At 40.7% G+C, this 20,161-nt stretch overlaps 1 protein-coding gene and 1 long non-coding RNA gene across 3 annotated transcripts in view; one reads left to right on the top strand and one right to left on the bottom strand.

Annotated features, from left to right (window-relative positions):
• Positions 1-10,330: 10,330 nt before the first annotated feature.
• Positions 10,331-15,763, bottom strand: LOC124876628. The gene is made up of 3 exons (XR_007040345.1): positions 15,506-15,763; positions 14,743-15,018; positions 10,331-11,364 (listed from the first exon to the last, which is right to left on the bottom strand). It is a non-coding gene; the product is annotated as an uncharacterized LOC124876628 (long non-coding RNA).
• Positions 13,308-20,161, top strand: part of LOC124876625 (calpain-5-like) — a 52,265-nt gene continuing 45,411 nt past the window's right edge. For both annotated transcript variants that reach the window (XM_047379551.1, XM_047379552.1), the window contains exon 1: positions 13,308-13,845. The gene's annotated coding sequence lies outside the window, so the exon portion shown is untranslated. The remainder of the gene's footprint in view (positions 13,846-20,161) is intronic.

The following is a 20,161-nucleotide window of genomic DNA, read 5'->3' as shown; positions in this document are numbered from 1 at the left end:
AAATATTACAATCTGCACTTACTTTCATTTGTCATCTCCTGGCATCCTTCTCTGCACTTTGGTCCTGCCACAATCCCAGCTTTATGACAGATATAAAGGAAACTACAAACCAAGGGGGAACCCTAACCCCTAACACTGATCTATGAGAATAAACTTTAATATATAGAGAACAGAACAAAAGAAATAAGAAACTAAATCTAAAGGAATGAATACATATGGCAACACTTTTCTAGCAATAATGAACACAGAGAAATTAACTGTATGTGGCGAAAACAGTCAGTCAGTCATTTTCTATACCGCTTATTCCATAGTGGGTCGCTGGTGTCTATCTCCAGCAGTCTATGGGCAGAAGGCAGGGTACACCCTGGACAGGTCGCCAGTCCATTGCAGGGCAACACACAAACAACTAAGCACACACACCTAAGGGCAACTTAGAGAGACCAATTAACCTAACAGGCAATTTTTTTGGACTGTGGGAGGAAGCCGGAGTACCCGGTGAGAACCCACACATGCACAGGGAGAACATGCAAACACCATGCAGAAAGACCTCCGTGCTGGGGAGTCAAACCCAAGACCTTCTTGCTGTAAGGCAACAGTGCTACCAACAACGCCACCGTGCAGCCCAGCAAAAACATTCAAACATAAATAAACAAAAAGTAAATGATCAAAACGCAAATGAAAACCAAATGCTAAACACCCAAGGATCATAAAATGATCTTCTGGGTGCTTCTCTTATTAGTTTAGGTGGACGTTCATTTCTTGGTAGGTCTGCAGTTCATCCTCTCTCTATGTTTAAATGATGAACAGAGCTCTGTTCCCAGAGCTCTTTGAGATGTTCAAAGCTTGGGATATTGTTCTAGAGCCTAACCCTGCTTTAATCTTCACCACAACTTTCTCCCTGACCTGTCTGTTGTGTTCCTTGGTCTTCGTGAAGCTGTTTGTTCTCTGATGTTCTCTAACAGACCTCTGAGACCAGAAACGGAACAGCTGCATTTATATTCTGATTAAATTGGACTCTGTTTACTAATATGGGGTCCTGAATTGGTTGCTCTATTTTTTTTATTAAATCATTTTTCTACATGTTACAATTATGTACTACTTTGTGAAGCTCCATCACATAAAATCCAGATATAATAGATTGTTTGTGGTTGTGACGTGTTAAAATGTGAAAAAATGTAAAGGGTATGAATAATTTTGGTATCCAGATGTTTCTGGTTCGTACATGACTGCATCCTTCAGGTTTTCGCTGCTACTAGTGTTCTGGAAAACTGTAGTAAAAGTGCTAATGACCTATGGTGCAGACAGTGGGAACACTAACTGTAAAGTTCCTACATTCCAGCAGATTTCATGATGGTCAGAACTGTAGTTGCCAAGTTCTAACATCCCTACCATCTGTCTCCATAAAGATGCAGTGTGGTCAGTAGATGCAGTTGTTGCACATATATGTATGAGGAAATCCTAAATTTTGTAGCATTGTGTGTGTTAATTAAAATGTGTATTTTAGCTCTCCTTGATCATTTTAAAATATGTGAAATGATGCACAGTCATGAAAAAATTAGGACACCTCATTTAATATTCAGCAAGTTTCAAATCACCCCACAGCTTCTAAAAAGGATCAAAATCTGGGCTTTGACTCAGTCCAGAACTTTCATTTTCTGGATTTACTGGTATGTTTTGGGCCATTCTCATTTTGCAGGGTCCAGTTCTGCTTCGGCTTAATTTTTACAGATGGTCTCACATTTTCCCTCTGATACCTGGAAGAATTCATGGAGAAAACTATGTTGGTGAGCTGGTCAGGTCATGCTCTAATAAAACATCCCTAAACCATGATACTTCCACCTCCATGCTTCACAATTGGTACGATTTTTTTTTTTTCCTCAAAAGCTGTATTTGGTTTGAACCAAATGCGCTCTCTGTTCTGGTGTTCAAATCATAACATTTTGCACTCATCTGTTTGAGGAACATTATTCCAGAACTCCTGGTTTTTGCCCATGTTCTCTCTGACAAACTTCATTCTTACTTTTCGTGGAGAGCTAAATGTTCTTCCTTGCACCCTTCCAGTGGAAGTTAAACTTGTGCAGTCCCTTTCTGATTGTACAGCCATGCATTTTCTTGATGATGGTAGCTGTAGGTCCCTGTGATGAAATGTTAGGGCTTTTAGGAACGTCTATTAGCATCTTGTGGCCTGCTTGATGGCTATGATGGTCAGACCTGGGCATGTTGTTCTAAAGGTCCTCCACTTGCAGAGTATCTGTACAGTGGAAAGGCTAATTTTAAATTAATTTCAGACCTCTTTAAATACCTTCCCAGACTCCTGAGCTGCTATGATCATCTTTCTGAAGGTGTCATGCAGCTCTTTGGATCTCATCATTGTGTTAAAACAGGTATAAACAGGGCAAACCTCCTTCATGCAGAGTACTGATGTTCTCATCATGTGCACCTTATGTGATGTGGCTTTGTGTGATTTTAGCCATTTTAAGTTAAGGTAAATCTGAAGGTGTCCTAATTTATTCCTTTCCAGAAACAGATTTTTTTTTTTTACAGAAAGATTTAAAGGTATTTTTTCAGTTTTTTGTTGTTTATTTACTTGAATTTCACAGTATTGCTAAAATTGATTTTAAATATTCATATGTCCAATTATACAGTGTCATAATTTGTCATTTGAATTTTAAAAATACCTTATTAAAACCTGAATTTAAAAGACAAATTTACTTACGTGTTATATTCTGTATTGCTTTTCTCTTTTTTGGAAATCCCGGGACACGATTTCAATTAGATCTACTTATTTTGCTTTAGGTTGTTCTGGTAGATTACTTTGATTTGAAAAAATGTGAATCAAAACATCAAGTCATTGGAAATTGTAAGACTGTCAAACATAGAGCCGTGGTTTTTCGTTTCCTCTAATATAGTTAATTGAAACGCTAATCATTGCACTGTGTATTAATTTTTGATATTTCTTCCCTAGGTTGTCCATGATTTACAGAAAGCACACTGCAATCTCAAAATTATCCTTTCCTGCTGAACATTAAAAGAAGAATCAGACAAAACATAACTGGGGGAAAACAATCAACAAAGAAATGCGATCCAATGTGAAGCAACAAGATCTGGAGTAGGAAATAAATTAATCTCTCAGCTCGGGTCTTAACAAAATACGCTGATCAAGGTTATAAACAAAACTTAATTTCTAATAGAAATTATTAAGGAAATAAACAAAAAATGTAAGACAAGTTGAGGATTTGGAGCAAATACACAAAAATGGAGGATGCAATTATTACAGAGTTGATCTAGAAATATTTGCTTTCATACAGGTTTCATTTGCTTTGTTTACTGGTAACAGAGTATGTGTTCAAACAGGTATAAACAGGGCAAACCTCCTTCATGCTGAGTAATGATATTCTCATCATGTGCACCTTGGGGGTTTGTATGATTTTAGCCATTTTAAGTTGGGGTAAATCTGAGGGTGTCCTATTTTACACCTCCATACCATCACAGATGCTGGCTTTTGAACTTTGCTCTGATAACAATCCGGATGGTCCTTTTCCTCTTTGACCCGGAGGACACGACGTCCATGATTTCCAAAAACAGCTAGAAATGTGGAATATTAGATCAGTTTTAGATTCTCTGAATCTTTTGACATCCTTGCAATTGTATGTTGAGAAACGTTCTTAAACTGTTGGACTATTTGCTCGCACAGGTGTTCACAAGTGGTAAACCTCGCCTCATCCGTGCTTGTGAGCGGCTGAGCCTTACAGGAATGCCTCTTTTATACCTAATCATGACACTCACCTGTCTCAAATAAACCTGTTCACCTGTGGAATGTCCCAAACAGGTGTTTTATGAGCATTCTTCAACCTTCCCAGTGTTTTTCTGCCCTGTTCCAGCCTTTTTTAGGATGTGTTGCAAGCATCTAATTGAAAATCAGTGAATATTTGAATATTTGCAACAACAAAAAAACAAGTTACGGTTCAAACATTAAATCTCTTGTCTTTGTATTGGATTCAAATGCATATAGGTTGAAGAGGATTTGCAAATCACTGTGTTCTGTTTATTTAGGCTTTAAACAACATCCCAACTTCATCGGTATTGTAGTTGTGGAACCCCTACCACATGGTGGCGCCTGAAACCATTTGTACAGCTTGTTGGCTGTTTTAGCTCTGAGAGGTAGAAACTTGGAAGAAAATGACCAGTTATTGGTTTTATTCCAGTGATTAAGATGTTTTCACTTCTGACCAAATTTGAGTTTAACTTTCAAAATCTGAAGATCAGTAGAAACTTTAGATATATGGATAGTCAATAGTTAGATGTTTTATACACAAATATACAGAGCCACTAGAAGATATTAACACCTTTTCCACTTTCTCTACTTATAAATTACAGACTTAATCCTAAACAAATTTTAATAGTTTTATTAAAAGAAAATATACACAAAACAGACCACGATGACAGAGTGAAAACAGGTTTACAGACATTTTTTGTTTAAATTTCTGAAACATTTAAACACAATACATACATGAGTATGACACTCAGAACTGAGCTCAGAAGCTTCTACAACTTGACTCTACCTGTTGTAAATTATTTTAAACATGATTTAGAAAGGAAACATTTGTCAATACATAATTAAAAGTGTATACTAGAGCAAAATCCACACAGTGAAGTTGAGGGAGTTGTCTGTAGTCTTCAGAGTTTGAATTGTGTATGAATTTCAGGATGGATACATAATTATTTCATTTGCACTGAGTGACCCAGAAAGCCCTTATTCAGAAAAGGAAGAAGCCAGGAACCATCAGGACTTGTTTTTGCTTAGTGTTATTCAAAGGTTTCATGTAATATGTAAGGTCAAAAATATAAAATAATTTTTCAGATTTTCAAATTAAAATTGTAAATCGTGCAGTATTGGTCAGACTGATAGTGATTGCCATTGTTTTTATTCAGATTTAATCCAATGATACTTTATTAATCCCAAAAGGAAATTAAATGTTTTTGTACTTGACATCAGAAAACAAATTTAAACCTATATGTGTTTGTTTGTTTTTTGTTTGTTTGAGCCCAGATGTTACATACAGACAGAGGTAAAGCACAAGGAAGACTGTAATTAGACGGATAATGTTTTTCCTTAATTACAGCATATTGCATCCTCTGTTTCTGACAGAGGGGATTACAGCAGGCCTATAGGATCAGCGCATGTGCAGTGAGCATCCTACCGTCCATCATTTAAACACCCCCCCAGTGCAACATCCTCTGTGTTTGAGATGAGGACCTACATCAATTTCAAGCAGAGCACACAGATAACTTCCTGTCTGAACTCCCGTAATAAAAGGTCTAGGCGAGCTTGGACTTTTTCCTTGCATAAACTGATTTACGTTTATTTTCTCTGCCTTCCTGCTCTTGTTATAAAATGCAATTAAAAAATATTCCTTTAAAAGCTTACTCTGCCCATTTAGGATTCTGCTCCATGTGGTGAGAAAAAGACTGAAAGTCTTATTTTTAATTGATACACTTGGCTATTAACCACATTAGTTTTCTTTTAGAAAGCGGTTGCACCTCTGACTCATTAATTTTATGATTTTAAAAATACAATTAATAAAAAAAACATCTATAATAATTTAGAATTATTAATAATTTATTAAATACACATGTCAGGTTGAAGACATTCTTTAAAATGTGTTTCCACCATGTGTTAAAGGAGACATATCCTGCAAAATCCTCTTTTTTAGCCCTTAAATACATTTTGTTGTGTACTTGGACTCTGTAGGAGTTCAGAAAAGTAGAATTTAGTCTCTCCAGGTGTAGCAGCGATACGTTTTTATTCTGTTTGGGTCATATTTTTCAATCCGTTCAATTTTCTCTGTCATCTGTTACGTTTTTTCAACTGTTTACGTCACTGTATTTGCTGCAGAACAGCTAAACAAGGTCATGGACTTCTAGCTGACCAATTTTCATATGTGCCATTTTTATTTCTCACTAGGATAAGTTTGGTTCGGTTGTTGGGTGTATTAACCTACACAATTCATGACTGTCCTCTGGCATCAGAACCTCTTCGAAGTGCCTGGTTAACTTAGATTTTTTAAGGAAATGTTCCTACATCAGTGGCGAAATTCCTTTTTCTCCCACTTCAAGGAAGAGTTCTTCAGCAACCTCGGCCACTATCAAGAAAGATTGGATGAAATACTTCATCAGATTAAGGGATCAGCTCCTTCTGTCTATGGAAATGACGGATGCAGCAAAGTGATAAGCTGAAAATAACACTAAAATATTGTTACCGGCACCAGATCTAGGGGATGCTGCATAGTCAACGCCAGTGACTGTCCACTGTCTCTACATGCTCATCCAGGAGGAGTGAATGCTGTAAATCTCTGACTCAATGCAATCCAATTTGAATAAAAAGCTAACTCCGACTGCACTGTTCAATAGTTAGGATTAATTGGAATGTATGAACCTGACTGTTGTGAAGTGCCTTGAGACGACATGTGTTGTGAATTGGCGCTATATAAATAAACTGAATTGAATTGAATAATCCACAGAAAGGAGCTCAAAAGGGGCACTAGTTGTTATTGATCCCACTGGTACTTTCTGATGTTTGTTTGGTTGTTTCTGCTTGACACAAGTGCACTGGCGAATGACAATTTTCAATGTCATCTTGCACAAAGAGCCAATAAAACTTCTCTGGCAAGCTGGATGACTTTGTCAGCTCCAACATGCCCCATATCATCGTGCAGCGTTTTTAACACAGTTTGCTTCAGTTTGCTGGGTAAAACTAGCTGCTTTCTGTGTCCTGTCTGTCTGTACAATACTACCTGTCCAATGTCAGTCTTTTCCATTCATTTATAAGCCTGCGTGTCTCTGGATCCATCTGACTCTTATCTTTACTGTTAGGCTTCCATCCCTTCATTTTGAGATTTATCGCAACACAGATGACAGCATCATCCCTCTGCACTGCACTGATGTTTTCTGGGATAATAACTGGGGTGCCTTTAATGTTACTGTCGTCATCACTCTGGTGTAAATTTAATGCAGCCACCCATGGTACATCGCCGTCTCTCATAGCTTTGTCTCTGCCAGATTGCAGAGACCACCTCTGGGGGCATGATTTCCGTATATTCACTGATCTTTGAGAGGAACTGGGTAACGTGAGAGGGTGTCAGCATCAGCATTAGTTTTTCCGGGTCTATACTTTATGGTGAAATGAAAGTCAGCTAACTCCCCCACCCGGTGGCATTTAACTTTGCCTGCTCAGAATATAAGTGAGGGGATTATTATCAGTGTACACAGTAAAGGTGGCTGCATAGTAGAGATAATCCCTAAATTTATCACAGATAGCCCAATTCAAAGCAAGAAATCCCAGCTTGCCAGAATGAAGATGATCATTCTTCTCAGCACAGGTGAGTGTCCTGGAGCCATATGCAATAACATGGACTTGGTTTTCCTGTTGCTGATAAAGTACTGCTCCCAGACCTTCATTTGATGCATCAGTGTGGAGAACAAAGGGCAGATTAAAATCTGGGTTGGCCAATATGGGGGGACTTGTTAGCACATCAACAAGATGGGACACTACATTGCTGTGTGTTTCTGTCCAGTTGACTGGGGTTTGGATGGTAACTGGCCACCGTTCTTCTACTTCAGCTGGGTTTTAGATTTAGCTGAGTCAGGTTTCTGATTACACTCTCTGGAACTTTCTATGAGTTTGAACAATGGTCTAGATATCCTAGAAAAGTCCTGAATGAAAGTGCAGTAATAGCCTAGGAATCCTAGCAGGGCCCTGACTTCTCCCACATTTTTTTGGTTCTGTCTTTAAGCTTTACTGCTTCAAGATCTGGTGGGTCAATCTGAACACCTTCACCCGTCACTAAACGGCCAACATATCTGACCTGACGTTTAAAAAACTCACATTTCTTTGGGCGGAGTTTTACACCATGCTCTTGCAGGCGGTGAAGCACAAGCCTCAAGTCATCAATGTGATCCTGGAAAGTTCTGGAAAAAACAAAGAACGTCATCCAAATATGGAGCGCAACACTCATCCCTTAGACCTTCAAGGACCCCCTCCATACATCGTTGAAATGCAGCTGAGGCGTTAGTAAGACCAAATGGAAGGCGGATCCACTCATACAAGCCCCAAGGCGTGCTAAATGCAGTCAGATGCCTCGAACTCTCATCAACAAAACCCTGGTGGTAAGCACTACCTTGGTCGAGTAGTGAAAACCATGAGCAGCCCCCCAGGTTGTCCAACAAATCTTGGATATGTGGAAGTGGGTGCCGGTCAGCAATGGTTTTGCGATTCAGTCCTCTAAAGTCTATATACAGTCGTAAACTCTGGTCTTTCTTTCTGACACAGACTACAGGGGATGAATATGGTGAAGTGGATTTCCTAATCCAATCATAGTCAAGGAGATTTTGTATATATTCTTTCACCTCCTTAAAGAGGGGCTTTGGAATTACATTGTAGGACACCTGGACAGGTGTCTCATCTTTAAGATTAATTTTCAATTGCAAATTGTGGATGCAGCCAATGTCAGAGTCACGCTTAGCAAAGACTTCAGACTCTTCATACAACATATCCCTGACTAATTTTTGTTCATTCTCCTCCAAATGAGACAAATCAACAGGAGGATGCCATCTCAGACATGTCTTGTCTTGCGTCTTTCTGATATTAACTGTGCTGTGCATGAGGTTACAGGAGAACGAGGGGTTGGCTGTGAATCATTCTGTTCATACTGAATTGGAGTCACCTCTGTGACCTCCAAAGCTCCTAGAACAGTTCTTTTGCCACGGTAAATGGCGTGTTTAGTGGGGTTCTGAATTGGGATTTTAATGGCAGCTATTAACCCACTGTGGACCTCAACTAGAACTGGGAAAAGCTCTAGACCCTCAGGGAAATTACTCTCAACGCTGGGCTGGAATAACACTGAACCACCTCTCGGCCATTCCTTAACTCTGCACTCTACTTCACAAATCTGTCCTGCTGGGATGATCACACCTTTGTTGCCAGTCCTCTTCTATACTGTAATGGGCAGCCTCATGAACGGTTGAAATCTGGAGGGCAGAAACCAAAGCCTCTACTGCACTGCTGGTAACACTTAAAGTCTCTTTAAGTAATGCAGTGATATCAGCACCATTTCTTTCTTCTGTGTTGGTTTTAATAATCTCCGCGATTATTAAACCAACGATTATTAACTGTGAGGACAGTTAAGGCAGTTCTGGCTAATTAATACTGGTACCTGTATGGTAACATGGCCATGGTTCACACTATGGATCTGTAGTTCAACATCCGCCCAGCCATCAAATGGATATTTGGTGCCATTTGCTGCTGCAATTTCTAAGTGCTGGTTAGAAATGAGGGACTCGAGAGGTTGAATTTGAACACCAGGCAGGGCCCTCTCTATCCATTCCTTCCCTATCATAGTCACTTGAGCCCCTGAGTCGAGCAGCATTTCAAGGGGAACCCCATTGATGGCACATGACACCATACATCTTTTACCAATGAGCTGTACAAGATGTTTTCTTTGTTGGGGTTGACTGGTTTCATGAGATGTGACATGACGGCTGGTTTTAGAGTTGTGTAAAGCTTTTGGGGCCTCCTCTGTCACCCTGGTCACTGGTCGCCCCTCTTCAGTGACCTTTCCAAGTTTCCCGACATCTTTCATTGCAGACAGCCAACAGCACGATGGCCAGCTTTGAAACAGTGAGGGCAGGTAGCCTAAACCTGCTCAACACAGTTGCTGCATCTGCCTCGGGTTTCAGCTGGAGCTGCTGGAGGCTTGGGAAGAGAGGGATAGTCAGACACTGCTTTGTCAGACGTTTTTACTACCTGGGACAACTGTTTGGTCAGAGAAGACACCTGTGCAGTCAATTCTTTAACTGCAGCACGGTTAGCCTGCAACTCAATGTCAACTTTATCTTGTTTTGTGTCAGTATTGTCAAGCTGAGCTGCACCTACAGTCACAGGTCGAGTCTTTGATACTGACCCAAAACGTCTCCGTCTCTCTGCCTCCTCACTTGTAGACTTTATGATATGTTCTAAGAGAAAACGATCACTAATCTGCAAGTCACCAAGGAAAGGTTTAAGATCATGTCTGACATAAGTTTTTTTCATTCAACCCTTGGTACAGTGTGTGCAGAAATGTACCCTGTACAATTTCTTATCATAGCTAAAATCTGCACCAGGTTGCTCTGACTCAAAAAGGACATGCTGTTTAAGTCCCATTATTCTGCACAGAAATTGCTGGGCACTCTCTTTCTCTTGTTGCTTTGCGTTATTTAAATCTTGGAAAAGCTCAGTACTATTTTTATCTCTGATATGAGAGCGCAGGAACCTCTTAAGCTCATCGATGTTTAAGTCACATTTATTAGACAACATTTCTTTGAATGTACCTGGCTTCATTATCTTGAGGATTGTGTGAATTACTTCTGTTTCAGTAAAACCTTCCTGCAACCCTTCATCTATTTGTCTACACAGGTTACTGTATGACACATCAGAACCAAAATCAGAGATCTGCCCACCATGAAGCCTAAACTCCCTGCGTGGAAACAAGGCTGCAACATCACTTAGCCTCAAAATCTGGTCTCCCACACTGGAAGTGGGACTCCTCTTACCACTTTCACTCGCTGTAGTTGTTTTCGCTGGTGTGCCAGAAGTGGCGCCTCCCGCAGTACCTTCATGAGCCCGCAAGTCACTGTCCAGAGGCAAAAGGGACGGTGTATGGATTTTGTTGATTGCATGTGTTGGCTGCAAGGGAATGTCTGTAGTTGGAGTAGCTGTACGCAAGCCTGAATCAATGGGATCCGGCTGAAGAGAGGCAAGACAACCAGACCGACTGGTTGACACATCTGTTCTTAAAAGTGTGGTTGGGTCATCTCCAGCTGCACCGGCATCAGAGGTGAGCAGGTTACTAACCAGATCATCCAAAAGAACAAGTTGAGCCATGCCTCCATCCTCCAATGCTTCCAGTTTCTCACTTCTAACAAAGTCAACAATCACATCATACAGTTCGGGTTTGCTTAAATCATGAACGTGAATGGAACCTCCATCGTCAATTGAAGACAACTGTCTGTAGCTGCTCGGGATTCAATGTAAAAAGTTTTTTTTGTATCTTGAATATTAATCCTCTGCGTAGAGTGATGGTAGTCATGCTGACGTTTCACCTGTTGCTTCGGCTCTCTGAATGACACATTCAACGCAGCCTTCCCTGAAGCCTCAGATACTGTCTCTCGTCGTCTCTGCACCAATCTTTCCTGACAAGCCACGTGGGATCCCGGGACGAGCCCCCAATTGTTACCGGCACCAGATCTAGGGGAACTTGGGTCAGCAGCAAGCGCCACACAGGCTGAAGAGGACTGTGCAGCTAATACCCAGAGCTCGTTTATTCTGAGCTGCGAATTTTTAAGAAACAAAAACAATTCATACATAAATACAATCGACAATGTACTTACAAAGAAAGAAAAATAAAATCGGCACAAATAAAAAAAGGGAACCAATCACCTTTTTTCTCTTAAACAGAAAATAAAATATGATAATAAACACAAAATTACTTACAATAGAGAATCGGATCTTAAATTAAAATAACAAAACGGACAAAAGCATTGCATCTAATCACAACTGGTGATTATGAACGTCATGGAGCTTGCCACACACACAAAAAATTACTGACAGATTAACATTTTAACCATGTTTAAATCCAGACACAACAGCGGTGACTGATTATGTCAATTAGATACATCCAAAAATCCGTTTAGGCTCTAACAGAAAACATGGCATCTTCCGAACACTGGCTAAAGCTAACTATAAAACTGGTGAAATTACACGTATCATCAGTCACTTAAAATACTGCAGTAATAATCTCAAAATATTTTTATTACATTGAAATTAATTTTTGGGCTTATGAAAGTTGCCTTTTATCGTACTTGTGAATCAGAGAGGAGACAGCGATTAGCGTGTTGTCTGGGCCAGAGCTCGTTTATTCTGAGCTGCGCATGCCCAGAACTGGAAACTTTATCCTCCCTGGCAGATCCACAGTGGCACGAGAGTGCCCTCTACTGGACTTATAAAATTTGCATTTACACAAAATAACCAAAAATAGGAGGATATTATTTCAACAAAGTTTTTTTTTTCATGTAGCCATTTTTTTCAACTCTCTACAATGACAACAAACTTTATTTTAGACATGAATTCATTGTGTGTTGATATGAAGTCCTGACCATTATACTGATAGCAGTAGCATCGTGCCTTCTGTTTATGTTAGAGCTCTGTGCTGCTTTTAACTCCTTGAGGACAGAACTGTACTTGTTTTACGTACGTGTTTTAATATTATTATTACAAAACAGTTTTTCATTGTTTTTGCCGTTTTTGTCTTGTTTCTGCGGCGTTTGATAATTGTATCTCCGTTATCAAACTACAAAATGGCTGAAGTGGTAAATGGTTAAAGTGGAATGCTCTTTGACCTGGAGGGGAGCGGGGTGTGAAGTGCCTCAGTAGCATTTAAAGAGACGGCACCAAAACGAATTGCTCTCAGACGCACCAATTGTTGAGGTAGGAAAACTTTACTGGCCGTCAGTTAACTCTTACATTACTCCTCACCTCTCCCCGACTCTTTTTATTTGGCACCCCAAAGGACAATCCTCAGTCAGAGATCAGTTGTACGTTTCCACAAGTTTATTAAAACCAATCTGAATTCAGAGAGGGAGACACACACTTACACTGGTACCTGGAAACGTCTGTGTGTTGTCTGTTTTGGAGGGGCCACAATACCTTTATATACCCCTCGCTGCTATGCAGTACACATACACAATCATCCTGTCTGTAAATATCTCCCCAGCAACAATATAACCTCATGTCCTGTCTGGCTCCCGCCTTATCTCCTTCCCCAATTTATGACCTTGCCCTCTCTGTGCCCTGTTCTCCCCTGTCTTCTTCTCCCCCATCGGTGATTCCTTGTCCTTCACTAATTTATGACTTTGGACTCTATGCTTCACTCCCTAAGCTTGACCCCTTCTGCTCTATGTACACATGCCAATTACATACATAAATAGTTTATATTACACACATAGTTTATATTCTACACACCTCAGAACAGGTAAAAGAGGGGCTTGTGGAGCTGCAATAACAAGGAGTTCAGACCAAAGCATTGTAGTTCCACTTTATATAGATCATAACTGAATGATTTAAAAGCATGATATGTCCGCTTTAAAATTGTATATAATTATTTCAGTGTTATTAGTTATTTTTTGAAACTTAGAACATGGAAAGTCCCACATCTGTGTAGAAATTGAACGCACCAAAATTAGCAGTTTAACGCCAGTGTTGCTAGCTGCTGCAAGCTAGGTTAACTGTAAACCGTTGTTGTTGCTCGGTAGATTTTCGCTAAATTATTTTTTATTTTACCGCATTTTTAATCAATAAACGCCTGAAATGAAAAGAAGCGACATCAAATGTTATGGCAGTGTTTAAAAAACTTTTTCATATAGTTATATCTCAAAATGCCCCTCAGAAATCAAAATAGATAAAATTATATTTTAGAAAGCTAGATAGTTTTTTTTTATTGGCTGTATTATTTCAGCTTCTTTTGTTGATGTTAACGGGGTTGTGAAATATTTAAATCTGTTTTTGACGACTAAAATTAAGATACAGACTGTAAAATTTAGCTTATTTTGAAATATGGCTAGATTAACTTCCTGTTGCGGCACAGCCACTTATCGCTGGAGTGGAGCTCCGTCAGAGGACCAGGGAGAGCGTGGTGAGGAATCCCAGCAGCCCTCCGGAGAGTGAGAGGCGGACCGGCTAGACCCCCTCCCCCCCAACCCCCCGAGGAGGACCCGAGAGAGACCCACGTTGCCACGGGAGAGGCCTCGGTTCAGGTAACCGTTCAGTGCGTGCGGTTCGTGCTGCTTTTTCCTGGGCAACCAGGTGCTTTCCAGAGGGTTGCTATAGATGGAGAGGCGGCGGTAGGCTAGCAGCACGAAACGGGTTGTTAAACGTCTGCAGACCTAAGATCCTCTAAACTGTCTGATTTATATATGTTGTCTGCACAAAGGTTGCTATGCCACAACTGACGGTGCAGTCTGTTAGTCCTGGGACCATATTTTGCCGGTGATAAAGGGGCTGTTCGCTTTGATGCGCAAAATTAGCGGCAAATATACATTCTGGATATCAGAACCCCCCTAGTCCTTCGCTGTGTTTGCTTGTGTGATGCTTGCTTGTTTTTGTATTGTGTCATACGCAGGCGTGTGATGATGGTTTAACTGCAGCTCTGAATATTTCAGATACACAGTTCACTACCAAAACTAATCCACTGTTACTACAGTTATTTAATGAAGCCATGTCATTCTTTTGGAGAAATAAAACATATTGTTGTGCCTTTAAAGTGGAACTCTGTATATGATGCTGAGGAGCCTGTATTATTTTGTTATGGATTAATATTTTCAAGGTTTATTGTTCTGCAGAGTACTGAAAAAACTAATATATCAATGTTTATACCTCATTTCTGTGCACATTTGAGATATGCTGGTGGAGAAAAGAAGCCTTAGTAAACCTTTGAGTGATTTACTGATGTTATAACCTTTAAGGACCACAAAATCCCACCTTGTAGACATTAAGACATAAGCAACAACTCTACAATTATGCCTATCTTTTATATGTTGTTGCTTAGGAAATAAAAACGTTTGTACAAACTGAAAGATGATTATATAGTTATGTGTGGTACTTTGCAACTAAAATAATATATGAATAATAGCAGTTAAAGTTAAATAAGTTACCTTAGTGAACCTGAGGATTGTCTGTCAGGGCCAAGCCCTGGTAGCTAACTTCAGGAGATACTGCAGAGTGGAAAGCATGATGCTGGGACGAGGGGAAGCTGGGATAGCCCTCCTCCCTGATGCAGGAGGCAGAAAGGGGAAGGGGGGTAGCGGCATTAGTGGTTGTGGTGGTTTGGATGAAGGATGGTCTGGCACACCCATCCCTTCCTTCCTCCCTCCCTGTCCGTGGTAGACTGGTGCATTACTGATCCCTGTTGACTTCTGGGTGTAATCAGCCTGTCAGCAGCAGCAGACTCAATAAGTCACTCCCCCACCAACACAAGAACACACACCCCTCTCTTATTTCTGACCAGAATGTTGCCACAGTCAGCTGCCCCCCTGCTGCGTGCATCAGTTCTGTGAACAGTTAAAATCATTGTTTCTCACTGGGAAAATATGTTTGTCTTGACAAGTGAGTCAGTGTGGACATGTTTTTTGCTCTTTTTTATTTATCCAGAGTTCCTATGTAGTCAAAGAAAGAGGTTTTATTTCCTTAGCTATTGTTTGAAACATCCATCCATCCATCCATTTAAAGCCTGACCGCTGCAGAAAAATCTGTCATAAATCCATAGTAAACTTTTGTATTTATACATTAGTATTTGAGTAAAAAGGACGGACATTAAAGTTTATAGGAAACCTGTCTATCATAGCATTATAGCATTATTCATTCATCCTTTGGTCTCTTTTTTTACATAAAAGTTCAAGTTTTATTGTACCAACTCACCTGCAGTCCAGCAGCAAGACATACAGATCATTCTTCTACATTCAATTATCTCTGCTCTTTGTGTTTAGCAGTGTGAATTATTTGTTGTTGCTCCAAAGATGAAAAAGCTTAAGGGTTCAGTGCTTCATGTTCGCTGTATATCAGTGCTGAGGCTGTCACTTCAGAGAGTTGCCTGAAGTCATTAGCAACAACATGGCCATGTTGTACCCAGAATAAAACAGTTAAAGCGGCAAGCCCAAACTGTGGAGAACCACTGATGTCCAGCTACATCTGGTATGTCGTTATTCAAAAATAATCACAATCCTAAAAAGAAATGTATGGAAGCAAATCGTTACCATATTTTCATTTGAAATATGGTAACGATTTGCTTCCATAGAAATGTGGCACAGCATGAAAATGCATATTGTTATAATAACAATAATAACAAATATAATAATAATAATAGCAAGAAGAAGCACCAGAAAAAAGGACACAATGATTTTGGATAATAACACTTGCTGGCCACTTTATTAGGTAAACCTCTTCAGTACTATTTTGTTAAAAAAAAAAAAACAGCTGTAGGTATAGAAGCAAGCAGGGTGTAATCTTGTATTCTCTTTATCCTTCTTTCTCTCCTCCACTCTTTCCTCCTTTTCTCCCCTTTTTCCCCATCTCTCTCTTTTTTGAGCTTCTTTTTTCCTTTTCATTTCAGTCTCTGTGTCCGTAACAATTTAAATATTCCCAAAGAAGTTTATAATAAAGTTTCTTCTATAAATATCAAGCAGAGCTTTAAAGCATTAGCTGTGATGCTCTGCTTGTGAAAGTAAATCTGTTGGGCAATTTCTTGGCACTCAGACAACAATTCCGAGCGATACTCTGCCAGACAGGACACAAAAAAAAACCAAAAAAAAAACCTCTGCAGTTGCATGTTAAGATAAACAGTGAGTTGGCCAATTACATGGCAACAACTCAGTACATGTAAACATCTAGACGTAGTGTAGGAGACTTGCTGAGATTCAATCTGAGTATTACAATGGGCCTAGAAAAGAAGTTTGAGTGACTTTGATGGTTGTTGGTACCAGGCTGGCTGGTCTGACTGTTTCAGAAACTGCTGATATGCTGGGAGCATTTAATGCACAACCATCTCTTGATTAACACAGAGTGGTCTGAATAATAGGGAACATATAACATAGCAGCAGATGCATGGTCAAAAATTGCCTTGTTTGTGTCAAAGGGGAATGGACAGACTGGTTCCAGATGATAGAAGGGTCAGAAACAACTCATTCCAGACAAAGATTGCAAAATGCTATCTCAGAACTCACAATATTTGGAACCTTTAGGCAGCACCAGTCATTTCGTAAAAAAAACCAAGGCTACAATAGGTCTCAGTTTCAGCTTTAATGTTCAGTTAGAAGGGTCAGAATTTGGTGTAAACATAAAAGCATGGATCCACCCTGCACTGTATCAACAGTTCAGACTGCTGGTGGCTAGCCCTTTAGTACTAACTCAGTATTGTTTAAACCCCACAACCTACTTGGGTACTGTTGCCGAACATGTCCATCCTTTATAACCACAGTGTAACTATCTTCTGATGGCTGCTTCCAGTAGAATTATGCACCATGCCACAAAGCTCAAAGCAAACAGTTTCTTGGACATGATGATGAGTTCACTGTCCTCCAAAAGCCTCCACAGATCACAATCTAACAGGCCACCCTTGGGATTTGCCTCATGGACATGTTGCCAAGAAATCTGCAGCAACTTTATGATGCTGTTATGTCAATACGGATCAAAATCTCTGAGAAAAGTTTCTGAACCTTATTGAATCTGTTGTTGTCGTTTTCAGCTTCATCCAGAACTGGGTCGTGGGGGCAGCTGACTCAGTAAAGATGCCCAGACTTCCCTCCCCCCAGACACCTCCTCCAGCTCCTCCGGGGGGAGCCCAAGGCGTTCCCAGGCCAGTCCCTCCAGCGTGTCCTGGACCGTCCCCTTGGCCTCCTCCTGGTGGGACGTGCCTGGAACACCTCCCGAGGAAGGCGTCCAGAAGGCATCCGATACAGATGCCCGAGCCACCTCAACTGACTCTTCTCGATGTGGAGGAGCAGCGGCTCTACTCTGAGCTCCTCCTTGATGGCCGGGCTCCTCACCCTATCTCTAAGGGAGTGCCCGGCCACCCTACGGAGGAAGCTCATTTCAGCCGCTTGTATCCAGGATCTTTCGGTCATGACCCAAAGTTCTTGTCCATAGGTGAGGTTAGGAACGTAGACTGACCAGTAAATTGAGAGCTTCGATTTTTCGGCTCAGCTCTTTCTTCACCACAACGGACCGGCACAGCACCCCCATTACTGCGGTGGCCGCACCGATCCGTCTGTCAATCTCCCTCTCCATTCTCCCCTTACTCGTGAACAAGACCCCGAGATACTTAAACTCCTCCACTTGACATCTGTTCCCTGAACTGCCACCTTAACGTGGTGGAGGGGTTTGAGTGCTTGAATGATCCTAGAGGCTATGTTGTCCGGGGCTTAAATGCCCCTGGCAGGGTGTACCATGGCAAACAGGTTCTGGGATACGGGTCAGACAAAGAGCTGTTCAAACGCTTTCATGAAGACCACAAAAACAAGGCATGTGACGTTGCCCGGTACGGCGGAATCGGGGTCCCACCCTGGAGCCAGGCCTGGGGTCAGGACTTGTTGGCAAGCGCCTGGTAGTCGGGTTACTCCTCGCGGGCCGGGCCAAGCCTGAATGAGAGATGCGTCTCCCAGTGGGCCCACCACCTGCAGGGGGAACCATGAGGGACCGGTGCAAAGAGGATCGGGCAGCGGACGAAGGTGAAGACCTCGACGACCCGATCTCCGGATGCTTAATTGAATCTGTGTCACAAGTGGATTTTAATTAGAGATGCACTAATTGAAGTTTTCTTGGTTGATTTATAATTTATCTCTGAGCTGCAACAAAAGGTTCCTGTTTTCTTCACCCAGTAAAATACTTCTACACCAAAGATGTACAATTATTAGCCCAAATTAGCTGCCTTACTATAGTTCACCCACATCAGGAAAGTTTTTGTGTGTTTTTGGCTTAGCCCAGGGACGTTGAACTCAATCCCAGAAGGGGCTAAAACCTACAACATAGCCTACATCAAGAGTCAAATGGGATAAATGTTTATTTATACAATCAAAGTAGTCCTGTTTTAACTGGAAATTTAAAGTGATATACCAGTGCACCATTGATAATAATTATATGAAATCATCTCGTGTGACGGATATAGTTCACAAGTTGGATGTGGGCTGCAGGAATTCAGCTTAACAGTTTTGCTCTATCAGGTGAAGCTGAAAATTACTCGAGCCCTGTTACATCCTGACCTGTTTGTGGCACTAGTTTATTCACAGTGATCAGACAGAAAAGGGGGCAGACAATCAGCAAAGTCCTAAGGTTGGTAGTTAAACTGCAGACCGCTGTGTTAAGGACATAATACCCTCTGTATATGGAATGCCTACTCTACTGCTACACCACACTGCACTTGTATTTGTACCTTTATGTACAATCTCGAAGTATTTTTGTTTTGTTTTGTCCAGATTTTTTTAAGGGGGTGATTAGACATGAAGGTGGGGTAGGACACATACAAATACAGTAAAATGGTGGTGAGGTGTGTGGTAGGATTGACAGATGGGATAAAGTTGGGAGTAGGATTACATCAGGTATTAGCTCTGAGTCCTTTCTTGATTGCATAGATAATAGACAAGCCGACAGGAGTTCAGACAGGTGTCCTTATAGATTATAATGTTTGCAGATGACTTTATGATCTGTACTGAGAGTGGAGAGCAGGCGGAAGAGAGCTTGGTCAAGTGAAGGTATCCTCTGGAGGGATGAAGAATAAAAGTCAGAAGTGAGACAGAATTATGAATGTTTCTTTGTGAAGCTGCAAGGTGTAGAGGTACTGAAATTGGATGTGTTGAATTATGTGGGTTCTAAACGAGTACAGCATGAGAGAGATGGGAGTGCAGGTAGGGTGGAGGGGATGGAGATCAGTGTCAGGGGTTATTTGTGACAGAAGGGTGGATGCAAGAGTGTTATAGAAAGTTTTAAAGATGGTGATGAAAGACCTGCTGTGTCCGTTTGACATCATTCCAAACATTCAAGTCAGTTCAGTTCAAAAACAGAAAATAAAGGAAATAGGCATCAGACTTACAATGCACAGTTCCTATATTTTAAATAGCAATCATTTCCATTATTCCAAGCACATCTTCAGGTGTGCAGCAGTATTTAGGTTGATATTTAGGTTGATTTAATGTGTAACAATTTCAGTCTGGATGTAGGTTATTACTGCAGTCAGGATGGTACAGTGACAGTTTTACTGTGAATATTATCTGTTTTTTGGGCCTTTTTTAAAACATGAAAGATATCGCTTGTGGACAAGATTGGCGTACAGTTCGTTTCATTTTGTAAAGGTTTCCATTGTATAAGAGTTCTCAAATATAAATGTAAAAGCAAAGTTTGTAATATGAAGTGTGAATGTCAGTTAAATCAGTGAAGGGTTTACATGAGTGTGTGTAAGGGTTGTAATGTGCAGGCAAAAGGCAGCTACATACCTGTGGAGGAGAGCAGAGACAAGTTAGTAGTCAGAGTTTAAAAACCTAAGGGGCTTCCTCGGGTGTTCCATAGTAGTAATTAGTTTTATATATT

The sequence above is a fragment of the Girardinichthys multiradiatus genome, chromosome 11 (genome assembly GCF_021462225.1).
Source record: "Girardinichthys multiradiatus isolate DD_20200921_A chromosome 11, DD_fGirMul_XY1, whole genome shotgun sequence".
Lineage (NCBI taxonomy): Eukaryota > Metazoa > Chordata > Actinopteri > Cyprinodontiformes > Goodeidae > Girardinichthys > Girardinichthys multiradiatus.
The sequence above is the reverse complement of the archived record's forward strand: the minus strand, read 5'-3'. Positions and strand labels throughout refer to the sequence as shown.